The 12828-nt window shown below is 49.4% G+C and overlaps 1 long non-coding RNA gene across 1 annotated transcript; it reads left to right on the top strand.

The window, feature by feature from the left end:
• The first annotated feature begins 224 nt into the window (after nt 1–224).
• LOC135823046 (uncharacterized) lies at nt 225–12601 on the top strand. The gene is made up of 4 exons (XR_010554597.1): nt 225–485; nt 11138–11338; nt 11778–11894; nt 12514–12601. It is a non-coding gene; the product is annotated as an uncharacterized LOC135823046 (long non-coding RNA).
• Nucleotides 12602–12828: the final 227 nt, after the last annotated feature.

Genomic DNA, 12828 nt, shown 5'->3' with positions numbered 1-12828 from the left:
ACTCGAGTCGTGAAGCCCCCGCAGCACGTCAAAGTCACACACAGGCTCGTGGAGCGTAGGAAACTCGTAAACGAGTTATGCTGGTAACAAAACGCCTTGACACGCATTCACGGATATCACCGGCTCATCCCCTACTGTTCGTACCTGCGCGCCCAGCCAACGCGCAACACCACACTCCGGTGCATGGGTGAATCCACGATGCCCGAGCTTCCGAACGCAACTCTCATTACTCCGGCTATAGTTCGGCGAAGGGACTTCATATCTCACCACTTGCTTCGAGTTCCTGTTGTACTTCTTGTCGCCGGTTCAGAGGAGTTCTCTTTCACCCTCCCTCCCTTTCTCTCTCTCTCTAGGGCACTCTTTCCGCAGTTGCTAGTGGCATCGCAGAATGGAGCTATGGAAGAAGAATCTACCGACCCTTCTTTGCGGCGTGCTGCTGATGATGATGATGACAGCGCTTACCTCGGAAGCTCGGGATCAAAAAGGTAAACGACGTTGTCAACCCGTCGCTGACTAGAACAATTGTTGTAGAGTTGTCTCACGGCTGATTGGTTTGATCCGAGACGCCCATTCTCTTAACGGTCTGTCGTGGCCAGGGCCAGGGCCATATTGTGAGTGTACGTGTCCCTGATACCTTTGTCATTTGTCTGATCAATAGCTAGCGTCTCGGGGCAGGCCAACTAGCGTTCACATACAACATGTGTTGCATGAGACGAGGACAAATTTCAAACAAAGACCCATGGCGCCTGCCCATCTGCGTGCTGTTACTCGCCATTCTAAATAGTTGCCATCTGCCACTCTACCGGGTTTGGCCACTGCAAGACCCAGTCGAACTGTGTGAAAATTGTTCCAAATTGCGAGGTGTGAAGAATGTACAAGAGCCCATGTTTACTCGCGCTGAGATCTGCGCCATTGTCTGTTCGCCATGGCCCATGGTGTCTGGTTACAGGAGGTGTGAAACTGCTTGGCGCCAGGGCCTGCGCTCTCTATATGATAGGTGTCGCCTTGCGTTTTTTTCCAGCAGCGTAAGGCACCTGGCGGACGATGATTAGATCTGTGATGTGGTTGGCTGCCTGCGATATGGCAGATGCGCAAAAGAAAAAGATGGTGTCCGCCAACAGGAGCTCTTCATACCGTACTTGGGCTCTCTCGTCTAAGCATTCCAACGACCATGACTCCTACATGTGTGAGGGTTTTCAACGCCGTATGGGGCTTGGTGATGACTGTACGCGCGCTTTTCTCTGGCGGAAAGATTAGGGCGTGTAGTTCCATCCTAAAACTTTTCTCTCCTATTTCGGCGACAGCTTGGTACAGGATGACTGCATAATCACCAGGCAATCGAACAAGCGCATTAGCACGCTCAACGGCTACGTGCCCGGCAAGCTTTGTCGAGTTGTTGCGCATGGAAACGCTTGCGGCGCAGCTACGCAAGTACATGTACGTGCCCGCGTCGCCAACGCGGCCCCAACGATAGTTATCGCTGCCCGATCATTTGTAGGTGCACCACTACACTATTTTGGCTGACGTAAGCATCTCGGCCGTTAGTACCAGTACTACCAGTACTAGTAGCCGCTACAATACTTCCAAGGATTGGTGGCCGTGGCTGCAAGGAAACACATTCGCTGCTATCCCGTAGACCTGGTGTCATGCACCCCGCGCAGCTCACTGTTCACGGCAGACAGGAGACAGATGGTTGCTGACAGGCAACCTGTGTGAGTCACCTAACCATACACCACGATCGGGCAGGCAAGTCGACTTGTGAGACCGCAAAGCTTTACGAGCAGTGGTGGTGTGATTAATTTTTCTCTTAGCTGACGCACCTATTCACCGCTCACTCACACGCTATGGAAGAGGTGGAAGAAGGGAGGGGGGGGAGGGGGAGTGCAACGCTTGCGTTAAATTGCTAGCCGCAAGGATATCGCTGGTACGAAGTGGTACAATGTGGTTCAGCGAGGATACAATAATGTGTTGAGGAGGTACCTAACAAAACGTATTGATGTGCATGATTGTCATGTAGATCTACATTGCTTATGCTTTGCTTGTGTGTGTGTGTTGGGGGGGGGGGGTAGTGTTGTGTGGTACATGTACATTATTCTGTGCTTGAGGCAACGTGGTAATGACACGCACCGCACACACACACACACACACACACACACACATACACACACACACACACACACACACACACACACACACACACACACACACACACACACACACACGCACACACACGCACACACACACATGTGTATAGCACTGTGGAGGAAGCACGTACGTATTCTTGTGTTCATGCAACTGACAGTGAAACGTGACTGGTGCAGCACATGCACGCTGTTCAGTCATTTTTTGACAGTACGGAAAAGGTAGAATCCCTGTCAGGCCCTGGCTGCTTACAAGTTACATGTCAACGTGTCCTCGTCCTTTCCATCATGCTGTAGCAGGGCGCCTGTCATGTCACATTGTGAATCCCAATGTGCCCTGTGGCCTGCGCGCAGAGCCCGTCAGGATCGCCAGTCATGTACAAGGCTGGCCAGAAAAATCCAACCTCACGAATAACGTAGTTCCCAGTCGGAGTGCCCAGACCAGTGTACGTGTACGTGTGTGTACGTGTGTGTATTGCTAGTCGGAGTGCCCAGACCAGTGTACGTGTGTGTATTGCTACGGCTGCGAAGCCGCGGGCGCTATTTTATTCATGAGGTTGGATTTCTTCGGCCAGTACTGTGCATGTACAGCATGATTGTACAGAGCCAGAGGAGGTACATGTATACAATGGTGTAGTGTAGTCAGTAGTACCAGTTTAGCCTGCTACTGACGTTACTACTAGTACTAGTGCTAGTGCTAGACTAACAGAGACTAGACTAGACTAGAGAGCGCTGAATGCATGTGATGGGCAGAGCCGAATACTGTACACAAGAAGTACTAGTACCACACAAAGGAAAGCAAGGGATGAGTGTTACGGTGACTCGGCGAGTTGCATGGTTTAATTAACTGACCCACAATCATCAGGCAACAGGCAAGGAGCTTGGAAGCAGCGACTGTACTGATGCCGCGCGTGTTGTAGGCACATGACTACATTTGTATATGTACATGTAGATTGTGATGAATCCGGCACCCTGACCTTCAGGGAGTGATACAACTGTGTAAAGGTGTGGATTTCGCGAATGGGATTTTCGTTCTTTGACCACTTTGCTGGTGGGCTGGTCTACTCACCTCCCATTGCTGTAGGAGCTACATTGTACATGTGGATCTGCGTCTTTGAGCTTTGCAGGGTGGGGACGTTGCTACGGATGCTGAAAGTTCAGTATAACTGAGTCTCAAGAGAACCGTGAAATATTTTTTGAGGGACCGGTAGACCGCGGCAAAACATCTTGACAAGCATATCCAAGCTAGGAGTTGTGATTTTCATGAGAGGTTTTGAACACTAATTCGGACAAAAGTGGGTTTTCAAAATCCAGTGGGGACTGTATTGGATGAAAGGACTTGATGAGCGGTCAATTTCTAGCCACATATTATCAGTCAGTATGGATGCAATGAATAGGCTATACACATGTACATGCCTTGGATCTAGGCTTCCTAGCCGAGTTTTAGCCGTGGGTGTTTGACCTTCAATGAATCCGTTTCGTGCAGATTTCTGGTACTGATTGGGCCTGAATGCCTGTTTCAGAGCCTCCAGCGTTTTGATGCACTCATTTTCCTGCCCAAAGCATGACAGCTGGCTCCGAGACGCGAGCTGTAGGTGTCAGATTGTGCAAGAGAAGCGATCACATTTCCCAGGATATGTTGACATTATGAGCACATCCAGTCCCAGAGAAGACGTAACTCGAATCTCGTTCAAGATCACTTGCGGGTAGGCAGCTGTCAAGGCCAGAGTTTGTTTACAAATTCATGACAACCGAGCATTCACATTCAGCCTGTTGTTGGCCTGCAACGGGTAACCCTCAAGCCACTCTCTGCACTAAAGACAAGTGACTTGTGCAAAGGGGATCCCTCATCACAATCTTTTTCTGTCCGATTGATTGGCGGGTAACATTACTATGCATGGTGGCATTTGCGTCACCTCTACTATCCCCTTGGACGACAGAAGAGCGAAGACGAATGACACTGGAAACTGCATGTTCCAGAAACCCATGACTGAGACCTTGCAATCCCGTGCGAGGATCGCAACAGTATTCGTTGTTTAACAGGTATACACTGACGAAGGGGATGTACCAATTTTACATATTAATGTTTATGACCGTATTGTAAATTTCGTATCACACCGAAGTTTTCAACTGGAATTTGTCAAACATCTTCGCTAGCACGGGGGGCTGCCGGCAACACCTCTAGGGCCTTCGCCGAGGTCCAGTCTCGTGATCCCTTTCGAGGACAGCCAAGCAATGGGCACATAATACCTGGACCCCCATCCTTCCGTGGTTGCACATCGTGCATTCGTACATTTAGAGAGGTGAGGTGTCAGGAGTCCCTGTGCGGAAAGGCTGCAAAACGAATACTGCATAATACTGCAGCCATCCGGGACCTGACTCCTGAAGTAGCCGGTCGCACAAGGCAGGTTGCATCATACGAGTGTGGTCGCTGAAACCGGTTTTACTGGCGACTTGTGCTCATGTCAGCACGTACACGTATGCATTGTACTAACGAGTAACCATGGTAACGTCCGCAAAATGATGTACACGTACAGGCCAAGGTATAATGGGATACCACGACGCACGAGTGTTTTGTTTTGTGTGTTTTTTTCTAATTTTATGAAAGTGCACATGCCTACATAGAATGGTAGAGAACCACAACAATAACATCAAGAGAACATAGGGGACTACAAACGGCGTGTAGGTGCTATTGAGCTGTGCCGGTGAGGTGAAGTGCGCTCCCCCGCCCAATGCCAATGGTCTCGGGATCAAGGTGTGGTAGGAACGTAGGTATACTTCGGAGCCGGTAAGCATGGCACATTGGCACTGTAGAGTGCGAGCTAGCGCAGTCAGTAGCAGGATTGTCTTGCACAACTCACCAAGTCTGCTAAGTTCCGGCTCACTTACCACTACACACTGCACACTGCACTGGCTGACCAATCAAAACCTAGACGGAGACGAGTTGACGCAACTCTGGAACCTACGGCAATCAAGAAGCTGCCAACTGTCTTCTGAAGACCAGCTTGACGAGCACCACACGTCCAGGACCTGCTGTTGATTATGGCGTGATGGACGGCTTGACCCCAGTGCCTGTGGGTGGCTGTCTCCTGATAAGTACCGGTTGGAGGCTGCAGTCACTAATAATATTTAATATACCGTGCCAACACATGGCCAGGGTCTGGGATCAGTCCTGTCTAGAGTTCACTAACTAACGGGCTGCCATGCTTTCATGGCATGCACACCAGGCAACACCGCTACAGTCTACCTTGTATCATGACCGTCGACTCATGGCCTCTGGGCCAATCCTAGCAACATACATGTGCATGTAAACTGATACAGGGCTGATCGCCGAAATCCGGTCTGGGGGGTCAAGTTCACACCCTGCTCCATCTCGCAGCCCAGTGTGCGTAGGTCTAGTTTTGCACAACGGCCAGACCTTACTGGACAGACCTGATCGGATTTCATTGACCACTACTGTGCAATGTCATGTAGATGTAGATGTTATGGCTGCTAATCTGCTCATCCTGTCCTGTTTCTGTCACGCTCAACGCTCTCTACTAGTATACTGCACACTACGTGGCATACGGGATAAGGGATTCATTCAAAAGCAGTTGAGAGACGAAAAAAGAGACTAAGCGGAAAAGACTCCCGGAGATAATTCCCTCGGTCGCAATATACGAGTAGACAAAGAGGGAGAGGAGATGCGTACCGTCACTACGCCAAACGCTTTGACTACAGCGGTCAGAGCAATGCTGATATATAGGCAGACTCGACAGTGTGCTGACGGTACCGGTTACAAGTACATTTATCTTACCATAGACTTTGACCATAGTGATGACCTTTGAACATTAGTATTACTTCTTCAACACTACTAGTGGTACCGTACCAGTGCTTTAGCCGTGATGTCGCTAACGAGATGCCCGATGATCAAGGTCACATCGTCCAGCTTGGCTTCCGCTCGGCGCCTCGGAGACTTCCCGTGATCAGCGAGGTAACAAAAGCATTGCGCATTGTACTATTCGTATTGTCTACTACACACGTGACTTTGAAAGCATGATACAAGGAGCCAATGACTAAATCCGGGGAGCGTGTGACAAACGCACTTACTCTGCATTATTGGCCGTGGCGGGTGTCACACGATTTGAAGAAGTTGAGACATCATGAGAGCTGGCCAGCCCGGCCAAGCGTCACGCTGTCAAAAACTAGGAGAAGCACGGTACCAGGACAAAGTGCAGTCATGCTGCTCAATGAAATCCGACATTTCAGTTACGTTTGCACACTGCAACAGTTTACACTCCCAGCGTCCATAGGTCTAGGACGCAAGGCTTGGCATCCACCTGCTTGATCGGATTTCATCAAGCAGGACTGTGCTATGGCACTGTGCCCGTGCATGAATCACTACATGTACATGTACCGGTTATACTATTACATGTAGTACGTTTCTGTCGAGGTCAGTCTTGCATGCTGGCTCCGCGGCTTTGCTCATCCGAAACCATGGCTTCAAAGACAGTGCATAGAAGGATACACAATGCATGCGGAGCACAGTGGCTGGATACGTTTCACAGCATCGTAATACGAACTACATGTACACTGAATCATAATTCCACATCATGATATCCGGCAGTGTGTTGATCACTCTATCCGTGTTCCTTGTGTGTACATGGTACATGGTGAGTGTGCCACACCATCAAGCATGCTGAAGACAATTGCCTCCCATATCAGCTGTGCATGTCTACAAAGTCATGTACATGTATATGAATGACTTGGTCCTGCAGCTGGTGACATGATTAGACACTGTAGGAGTTGGGTAGTCCTGTACAATACTAGTGGCGTGATTGTGCTCATCATGAGGTGTACAGTATTGTATCACTTTAATTTTACACAGTAGACCATTCCGTAGCCGATACCTCTCCGCAAAGAAAAGCAGAACACAGTCATGTACTGGCCACACATTAAAAATGGTCACAATCAGGCTGGACCACGCTACCACCACTTCAAGGCGCCAGCATATTTTTCACACTGCCTCACCGGCACAGACTGTGACATCTGCACTCTGCAGCACCATGCATCATTATCATCTTAAACTGAGTTAGAACTGTGCTCCCTCGCCTCTGCTCTCCGGTCTCATTCCACACACCCTCTACACGTATCCAATGCGTTGGGTTTGTGACTGGCGCAAGGAAAAGTCTCGACGGATCACTGTGTAGCTGCTCTGTTAGTGTTACTTCTCGAGGTTTCCACAATGCTAAACTGAGTTGGTACTCTGCATGTCTGCATCCACCAGCCGGCCACAGATTGTTTGGTGGTCAGTTGACAGCATGTTACAAGGACGAGGACGCGCTGTGGTAAAAAAAAGTGCTGACTACAAGCATCACTGATTGGCAGAGCCCCGGCTTTGACGCGCATTAGTGTTAGGCATATACATGTACCAGGCTGATTGGTGTACGGGTCCGTGGCGTGTACAGGGTGCAGCCTGCGGGAGCTGCTCACACTCACAGGCACACGTACTTTGCGTGACCTTCACGGCAGCAATGGCATCATCAACAAAAACGTGCAAAGTAGTGACAGGATCCCTGGCTTAGTAATGATGCAACTGTCACCAGATATGGCGGAGCAATCAGATAACTACTTATACGTCCACTGGCACATGTATAATCACATGCCATCAGATAACTACTTATACATGTACGTCCACTTTCACATGTATCATCACATGCCGGGCGATTGCAACATCATTCTCTGTTGGTAGAATGAGCGAATCTTGTCTCCAGACAAGGAATTGGATTCCTTGCAGCGTGCGCGTCTGGACTATCGAGCCACGCGAGTCTGTCAGCCATCACCATTCGGGCGGGCATGTCTCTTAGGGTGGCTATCTCACCCGGGAAGCATCAGCTTGCATTGGTGCCATGCCTCGGGGCACGTACAGCAAGGATCTGTAGAAAAGAAAAAGGACCAAGGAACCACAAGTTACGCTAACACCACCAGCAGCTACTAAACAATCAGCTCATGCTTTACGTGGCCCTTTTTCTGTTCTAAGGAATTGGAGTCATCGTGAACATCCCGGTTCAGGTTCACACAAACCTACTCGTCACTAATCTCTAGGAGTCACGTCTTTTTGTTGTCAACCGTGGTTCCAAGTCCGCTTTACATTGCATGATCCATTCACTGCATGTCCAGCGAAAGCAGTTTTGGACTGTATGGTCCGGCCATGCCATGGTCCGTCATACTTTGAGTAGGGATATGACTGGCAGGCAGGCATGACCTCCTCAGCCTTAAACACATATCGGTGGTCAAAATGCTGGTCCGGCCAGTGCCTGATCGACCGGACCGGTTCCGCCGGGCTTGCGGCCTGTCCGTTGCAAGGCAAGACAGTGTCCCCGCTGGCCCGCAACCCGGGCAAACCAAATCCAACAACAAAACGGCAGGTAACACTGAGCCGCTACCTGTGAATGCGCACACAACACCCGGAAGAGCAGGGAAAACTGTGCCTTCACCACCGGCACCACACCACCAGCAACAGCACCGCCGCCATTACCGTATCAGCAGCATCTCCACAGCCATCGCCAGCACCACTGAAATTTCTTTTAAAAGCTTTCATTCCACCACCACCACCACCACCACTACCACCACCACTTCCATCATTACCACCACCACCACCACCACCACCACCACCACCACCACCACCACCACCACCACTAACATGGAACAGCCTCTTGTACGGGCAAGCAAAAACGCAATACATCAAAATTCAATTAGAATGAAAACAAAGGAAAATGAACACAAAGTGCACTGGAACTCAATGAAAAGGAACGCAAACTGCAGTGGAACACAATGAGTTTGGGGCCACCAATCGGAGAAGACCTCATAGAGAAAATGACCAAAACCCAAACAAACAGGAACAATACTAATTATTAACTGGTTTGAGGGAAAGAGACAAACGGGAAAAGTCTGAAGAAAAAATTGACTGTCACCACCAGGACTCGAACCAGGGACCCTCGCTTTTAGCCAGCGATGCTCTAACCACTGAGCTATGGTGTAGTCGTCATCCCAGCAGAGGCCGTTCAACGTTTTCTTCAGATTTCGTAACTCACACTTCCTGTGAATCCACACAGGCGGGTGGGACGCAGCCCTCACTGTAACCCACACACTTCACGTACAAACTAGCACGCGGGGAGCCCCAAGTCATAACATATTAACTGGTTTGAGGGAAAGAGACAAACGGGAAAAGTCTGAAGAAAAAATTGACTGTCACCACCAGGACTCGAACCAGGGACCCTCGCTTTTAGCCAGCGATGCTCTAACCACTGAGCTATGGTGTAGTCGTCATCCCAGCAGAGACTAATTATGGAATAAAATAACAAACAAACAGCAACTTAAGACACCGTACACATCAACGTACTCTAAGGGTATGGCAACGTGTTAAAAAGCTGTGGTGCTGGCGCTTGTATGATTCCCGCACCACCAGCACTATCACCACCAGCACTATCATCATCACCACCACCACCACCACCACCACCACCACCACTACCCCACCACCACCACCACCACCACCATCACCACCACCACCACTTGAATCCTGCTCCATTTCTTTATCCACAAACCAAACATGCATGAAACATACCCGAAAAGCACTAAATTCTGCCAGGTTTTCTGCCGGCATTATACGCCATGGGTTGCTGTGCGTTCTGCTGACGCTGGATAATGTATCATGCTCCAGAAGAGAAACGTTGAAGAGCGTACTACTAGCGTTCGTCCATCCATAGTAATGGTTCTTCTTTTCGAACAATTCACCAGCAACACACCACGACAGCAAGAACTTACCAAATACTTGTACTCCTGGCAAGCTTGTTTCGTTCCGTTCCACACGGTGCATGGGCGCGGATTCCAGGGGAGGGGGTTGTGGGTCTCTAATAATTTGGCAAAATGTACAGGTCTCAGTAGCCTGTTAGTGTTGTGCCCTGTTAACGCAATTCCTGACTGCTTATCACATTGTTACAGTCGCGGATAGTTGCTTCAGAACTCGTTTCACTGTGTTTTTCCTCTTTCTTTCTTTTTTACGGATTTTTACCCTATTGGGTGCCTCTTTTTTTCCTCGTGATTGGCTTGGCACTTGTGATGCTAGAACTAGCAGTTGTCTCTAGTAGGGTGTAATAGGGCTACTTCCGGTCAAGACCACTCCGCGTCTGTTAGTTTGCCGCCATCATTATGCGTTAGTGTACGCACACTACTCCAAATATCTGACGTGCAATATAGAACGTATTACTATGCTCAACCTTCATTATCCATGCAACAACTGGTTCTCACCTGATGAGTTCCCGCGATCTTTCATGTAACAAACAATTAAGCGTGTCAGGAGTAACTGCTTTCGGCCGTGGAGTGTTGCTGGTGATTTGTTCCGGTGCTGCTGTCTACACGCGTGGAATGGTCTCGTCTGATCCAAGAAGAACCGTCACTTCGATTCAGTGGGCTCCATCAAGTTGACCACATTTCCGCATGGTGCCAGATCTACATTGTACATACTTGCCAACCAACCGGTTTTTCCGGTATTTTACCAGAAAACTAGGGTCACTACCGACATAGCAGGGATTATTGATCGAAAAACTACCGGAAATTGGCACTGAACCAAAACATTATTCTTGAAGAATTACTGGCTCTCTATGATTGTAAGAAAGAACCCATCACGCGACGGAGCAGGGATGCGAGTGAAGTGCTGAAGAGCAAGCTTGTGCGCACATGCAATTCAAATATTGTATACTTTTTGGTGATCACTTCGTGCGTGAAACTCAAGAGTAAAAACACGTGTTTAAACCCTCTTAGTGTTGTTGCAACTAACGTTAGCTCTGCTGCTCACTCTATTGGACACCCTGGAATCTCTTTGTCACGTTTCTTGTATGTGTGTGCATGTATGTGGTGTGTGTGTGTGTGCGTGCGTATGTGTGTGTGTGCGTGTGTGTCACATTTGTGTGTTCATGTGGGTGACTGAACACACACGCTGGATGATGTTATTAATTCAGAAGGTTGTCCTACGGAAGTGGCTGGCGATGACCCGATCAAGTCCTGGCCAGACGGCAGACTGAAAGCTGTTGGGCTGTGTGAACGCCCCAGCACATGGGGACCACTAGTGGCAAATGACACGCGCCACTTGACGATAACCCCTAAGCTGGGCATAACCGGGAGCAATCGATTGACAATTGCCGCCTCCATTATCTTGACAGGTGAGAGTATGTCTGAAAGTGTTGTGCGAGTGAGTGGAGTTGTTCCACTTCCCTCTTCCCCAAATCAGTTTACAAAGATACGGAGACAGTTCTTTGTGCCACAACGATTCTCTTATTTTGTCAAGCCTCCCCCCCCCCCACCCCCACCCACACAACCCCCCCACACACACAACCCCCACAACGGTTCTCTTCTTGGTCACCCCTCCCCCGGGGCGGGGGTTGATCCCCCCCCCCCCGCCTCAAAGGTAATGATCATGTCATGCACAATCTTGTGGAGCACTCAGCATCCACCAGGTCTTTTGGCACGATTGCGTGTGTGGCATCTGTGTGTGTGTGTGTGTGCGCGCGCGCGTGTGTGCGCATTGGAGCATGTACGCGCGCGATGCAGATTGCACGACCGAATGCAATTTCAATATGCTTTTTGAATTCTCTCTTTCAGACGACTCGCCGCCTGCAGTGCGAGCAAACATCAATGTGTTTGCGAAAGTCGCATTCCTCCAAAACCGGTATATTCGTAGAACAGATTGCTATGAGCTGAGCAAGCAGGCAAGCATGGGTAAGTAATTGAATAGTATTTGCTGTGAGTGAACGTTACAGGAATAAAGTTATGAACCTAGCCTTCAGTGCGGCTCAATGAAATCCAGCATAGGGAGATCCGTCAGTCAAGTACGCGCCGGGCGTTGCGCAGCTCCACACCTGCAAACACTGGGCTGCGAAGAGATGCAAGGCGCAGACTTGACTGACGCGACCGAACTTCATTGAGCAGGACTGCGCATGTGTGTGTGTGTGTGTGTGTGTGTTGGGGGGGGGGGGGGCATGCTTCATCTACAGTCCTGCTCAAGGAAATCTAGTTGCATCACTTAAGTTTGCGCCTTGCACCATTTCGCAGCCCAGTGTTCACCGGTCTAGGGCTGCACCGGGCATATCGTGGCAGTGTTGTTGGTAGTTTACGTGAAAGCCACACATGACGTTCAAGTAGGCTCCACCAGCAAGCCACCTCCCAGGCCTAATTATGCAATGGCTCCGAGCGAAGAAAGTTTATGACATCATTCAATCTAATGCAGAGATACGTGTGTTTTGCAACCATGCATATACATGCTCACACATGCACGTACACACACACGCACACACACGCACGCATGCACGCACACACACACACACATTGTCCTCTGCAGGCATGATGATCCACTCCTCACGGCATATCAAGCGGGAGGTGGTCATTCCTAAGGGAACAACCTCGGCAGTCATATGGATACAAGCTGGTAAGTGCTAGTATAGTACTGTACAGGAGATTATTCACCATGAGTCATCGCTAGTTTAGTACTGTACAGGAGATTAATCACCATGAGTCATCGCTAGTATAGTACTGTACAGGAGATTAATCACCATGAGTCATCGCTAGTTTAGTACTGTACAGGAGATTAATCACCATGAGTCATCGCTAGTATAGTACTGTACAGGAAATTAATCACCATGAGGCATCGCTGGTA

Source organism: Sycon ciliatum, chromosome 8 (assembly GCF_964019385.1).
Source record: "Sycon ciliatum chromosome 8, ocSycCili1.1, whole genome shotgun sequence".
NCBI lineage: Eukaryota > Metazoa > Porifera > Calcarea > Leucosolenida > Sycettidae > Sycon > Sycon ciliatum.
This window is presented reverse-complemented; position numbering and strand designations above follow the sequence as displayed.